The sequence below is a fragment of the Arachis hypogaea genome, chromosome 14, assembly GCF_003086295.3.
Source record: "Arachis hypogaea cultivar Tifrunner chromosome 14, arahy.Tifrunner.gnm2.J5K5, whole genome shotgun sequence".
NCBI classification, from domain to species: Eukaryota; Viridiplantae; Streptophyta; class Magnoliopsida; order Fabales; family Fabaceae; genus Arachis; species Arachis hypogaea.
In genome coordinates this window covers 1,654,869-1,660,088 of record NC_092049.1, presented here as the reverse complement: position 1 = coordinate 1,660,088, position 5,220 = coordinate 1,654,869, and the positions used below count along the sequence as shown (strand labels likewise).

At 35.5% G+C, this 5,220-nt stretch overlaps 1 pseudogene; it reads left to right on the top strand.

The window, feature by feature from the left end:
• The first annotated feature begins 1,725 nt into the window (after nucleotides 1-1,725).
• Nucleotides 1,726-3,188, top strand: LOC140178796 (uncharacterized mitochondrial protein AtMg00810-like; annotated as a pseudogene).
• The last annotated feature ends 2,032 nt before the right edge of the window (nucleotides 3,189-5,220 follow it).

Here is a 5,220-nt window from a genome sequence, read left to right as displayed (position 1 = left end):
GGTAACTTATGTCGAAACTGTAATCGTTCCGGGTACCTCTTCTCCGACTGTCCCTCTGTTAAATGTCGCATATGCCACCAGAAAGGTCATATTAGCTACAATTGTTCACAGTTGTTCTGCCATTATTGCAAGCTATCGGGACATTTGATTATTACCTGTCCTACTCGCCCACCACGTCCTGATCAACTCAAGTATCATTCTCGTCCCACCTTCTCAAAGATTGTGCCTGCTTCTGCTATTGCTGCTACTATTGAATCTACCACCTCTACTCCTCTCAACCCGTCTCCTGTCTCTCTATCTGATATTGCGTCTCTTCTTAAGCATCTTCTCTCCCTTTTTGGTAATACCCATGCTGCTTTTTTGACTCCTCTAGGTAATTTTAAATGGTATTTTGACTTAGGTTGCTTTAATCACATGTCTCCATTGTGTCATCTCTTCTCGTCTCTGTCTGCCACTACAAATGCACCTTCTGTCAATACTACTAATGGTTCTCTCTTGCACGCAACACACAAGGGTTTTATCTCCCAGTCGACTCTTAATCTTCCTGATACTTATTATATTTCCAAATTAAACTTTAATCTTATTTCTGTTGGTCAACTTGTTTATATAGGTTTTGATGTCACTTTTTCCATTTCTGGTTGTCGTGTACAAGATCGTTGGACGGGATAAATCATCGGGACTGGATGTAAGGTCGGAAGGTTGTTTGAACTCGAGAATCTTCATATTCCTCCTGTACCAAATCTCTGTGCTGCTTCTTCTCCATCTACCCTTCACTTATGGCATCAATGTCTTGCCCACAGCTCCTTAGAAAAATTGCGTCCTCTTGTATCTCAAGGTGTTTTGGGTGAGGTTCCTAATGAATCTTTTGATTGTATTTCTTGTCAAACTGCCAAACAACCTGCTTTATCTTTTCACAATAATTCCTCTCTTGCTTGCTCTCCTTTTGATCTCATTCACTCTAATGTTTGGGGCCCCGCTCCCACTGTTTCTATGGGCGGAGCTCGATACTTTGTTATTTTCATTGATGATTATTTATGTTTTACTTGGATTTATTTGATGACTAATCGTCATGAGTTACTTCAAATTTATATTAACTTTGCCACTATGATTAAAACTCAGTTTTCCAAGATCACTAAGGTTTTTCGATGAGATAATACTATGGAATACCGTGATTCCAAAATTTTAACCTTTCTTGCAGAACAGGGTACTTTGTCTGTGTTTTCTTGTCGTGGTACCTCTCAACAAAATGGCCGAGCTGAACGTAAACACCGTCATATTCTTGACTCTATTCGTGCAATGCTTCTAACCCCAATGTTGGACTTTTTCCTAGTGATGATTCTACAGATTCTATCTCGAGTCACCCTCTACAGCCTCATATTCTTCCGCCTTCTCCATCTCTCGATGATTCTAGACCGGGCGACGATCCTGCTCCTACCGTCATGCCTCCTCCTTCCACTCGTTCTTCTAAAGTAAGAAATTTACCTCCTCATCTTCTCGATTATCATTGTTTTTCTACTATTCTTCATCAACATGAACCTAAGTCATTCAGAGAAGCCTCCACAAATCCAAATTTGCAACAAGCAATGCAGGAAGAAATACAACCACTTGAAAAAATACACACTTAGGATTTGGTTGATCCTCCTTCTAATCAGGAAGTTGTGGGAAGCAGCTAGGTATACAAGATCAAGACTCGCTCTGATGGTTCTATTGACTATTATAAGGCACGATTGGTTGCTCAGTGTTGTATGCAAGAGTATGGTATTGACTATGAAGAGGCTTTTGCTCATGTTGCTCATCTCACATTTGTTTGAGCTCTTCTGGCCATTACTGCGGTCAAAAAAGGTCTCTTAATTAGATGGACGTGAAGAATGCATTTCTTAATAGAGATTTGAAACAGAAGGTCTATATGAAACCCCCTCCAGGTTATCGTTGTCCTTTTAGCAAAGTTTGTCTCCTTCGCAAGGCACTCTATGGACTTAAGCAAGCTCCTCGTGAATGGTTTGACAAGTTCAACACTATCATATGCAATCTTGGTTTCACTTGCAGCCCTCATGAGAATTCTCTCTTCATTCGTACAAGCGAACGTGGAGTTGTTCTTCTACTTTTGTATGTTGATGACATGATCATTACTGGAGATGATGTTGATGGTATCTCTGATCTCAAGGCGTCCCTTCAACGTACTTTTGAGATGAAAGATATTGGTTCTCTTAGCTATTTTCTTGGTCTAGAAGCATATCCACCAATGATGGCATCTATCTCTCTCAAGCTAAATATGCTTCAGATCTTCTTGCTCGAGCCGGAATTACAGAAAATCGCACTGAGTCTACTCCTCTTGAGCATAATGTTCGATTTACTCCTATCAATGGCACTGTTTTGGATAATCCTACTCTTTATCGACAGCTAGTTGGAGGACTCGTCTACTTAACTGTTACCCGACCAGACATCGCCTATTCGGTTCATGTCCTTAGCCAGTTCTTGTCAGCTCCTCGTACTACTCACTATGCGGCAGTTCTTCGCATTCTTCGCTACATCAAAGGCACCCTATTCCATGGCCTTTATTTTTCTGTCTATTCATCTTTATCCCTTCAGGCGTACTCAGATGTTGATTGGGCTGGTGATCCCACTGATCGTCGTTCCACTACTCGTTATTGTTTGTTTCTTGGCGACTCTCTCATTTCCTGGCGAGCTAAGAAGCAAACATTCACTGCTCGATCAAGCACAGAAGCTGAATACCGTGCTCTCACTGACACCACTGAGGAAGTTATCTCGATTCGTTAGCTTCTCGAAGACTTGGGTGTTCCTCAGTCATCCCCAACTGATGTTTTTTGTGACAACCGCAGTGCTATTCAGATTGCCTATAATGATGTGTTTCATGAACGCACCAAACATATTGAGATTGATTGTCACTTTGTTTGGCAACGTATCCTTATTGATGTTGTTCATCTCATCACTGTTAGAACACTGGATCAGACTGCTGATATCTTCACGAAGGCTCATCATCCGACTCATTTCCGGACTCTGTTATCCAAACTCAAGATGGTATCCTTAGCTCCTACTTGAGTTTGAGGGGGGATGTTAAGAGAATAATTAGAATCAAATTAGATCAATTAGTATAATTTGTATTTATATAGCGTATCTGTATATTAATTGTAGGATTGTATGCTTTTATTACTTTGATTCTTCTAGCAGCTATATGTACCCCTTGTACATTGTACTTTTCCTCAGACTGAATAATATACAAAATACTTTCTTTAAATTGCTCTCTTGTTTCTAACATTCATATTAAGATGATTCAAATCATCACTAACCTAAGAATTATTAAATATTTTTGCCTCAAGCCTTCAAAGTTTGACTCAGATCAATCACACTGATCTAAGAACCTTATTGTGTCTTATTACTGGTATAAGTAATTTGGATACAATTTACCTTTTGTGTCATATTACTTATTTCGTTTACAGTGTAAACGAGATAAGATACATACACCTATGAACTTAACACGGGTGCACACGTATTAAATTATAGAGCATATTTCGTTTACAGTATAAATGAGATATGTTAATTGTTAAATCATTCACAGCACCCCTCATTTGTCATTTTCCTTCCATTTTGGATTCTCTTCTCCCTCTCCGAGCTTTTTCTTGACATATTTGAGTTTGTTGGATACTATGGTGCGCAAATGTATGGTCGGACGAATATCATCAGGCTAAACGTGATATGGCATATTGCTAAAGCGATCGACTTCGATGTTAGTATTGTTATTTTCTTCTTTTAATAAAGAAGAATATAGTTAGGATAGTTTGATTGGTTTTATTATAATATGTATGACTAGAATAGCTATTGTGTTAGGAACATAATTTAGGTTAGGTCTTAGTTTAGTTTTTGTAGTTGTTGATATCTATTTTTAGAAACTTGTTTTATTGAACATTAGGGTTCTCTTTAAAGAAGTATTTTAAAAGTTTTATTTAGAAAAAAAAAATCCACGACAATATGTAAAATATTTAAAATAAATCTCTAATAAATTTTATTTTAATGTATATGTTAGGGGAACATAATTTATCTTATTTCGTAGTTTAATTTTGAAATTCTTTTTTACCTACTTTTAAGAATTAAATTTACTGTTAATGAACTTTAGAACTTTTTTAAAGATATAATGTAAATGTTATTGTAAATGTCCTTTTAATATAGATGTTATTGTAATTGTTATTATAATGTAAATTTACTATATTATTTTTTTTAACTAAATCAGTTAAAAAGACTTTATATAAAAAAAATTAAAATATTATAGTCTTGTTAATATAAATGTCATTGATTAATTTATTTTTTGACATAATGCACTTCAGAAACTTTGTGTTCTGCATTCTTGGAGCATTAGGCATGGTTCTTCCATGGACATCAAACACTAGGTGCACATGCTCATCACTATCGTGCCAAAAAACACAAAAACGAAATACTCTATTTTTCATTGGTGCTAACAACTTATTCCCAACTCTTCTAACCTCCTTTGTCCCATTAGCACCATACTCGTCAAGATTAGGCTCTTTAACTCAAGCAAAGAACCCAAATTACGAGTGTGCAAAAGGATGAGACTATCACACACAAATACAATCCAATCATCACTGTTTCTTACATGACAATTAGAATATACACTCAAAGATATATTCTAACACTAGATATTTTTACTAAACTTATTAAAAAAATGAAAAAGAAGGATTGATATGTTTGTGAAGAGGGCTAATACTTGCAACTACTTATATAACTTATTGAAATTTGTCATACTATATCTCCTTTACAATGTAAACGATTTAATTATATGCATATATTATTTACATTATACCCGACTTTCTTTTACATATATCTCGTTTACAGTATAAATAAGATATGTTTATCATGTAACTCCTTACATATTCCATTTACACTCGTTTTATGTGTTTAAATTGTGATTTACAGTAAATAAGATATGTTCATAATTAAATTATTTACACTGTGAACAAAATAAGTATAAGATACAAAATGGTAAATTGTATCCAAATTACCTATACCCGTAAATAAAATATTTATTTTTAAAAGAATCCCAAGATCTCATTAAGAGGCAGACATCCAAAACCTATGTAATAATGGATATAACACTAAAATCTACAATAAACTATTTTACATTTTTAAATGTAAAAAGATTTTATAATAGATACATGTTATTCACGACAGGTAGGGCAAGTTTGCTGG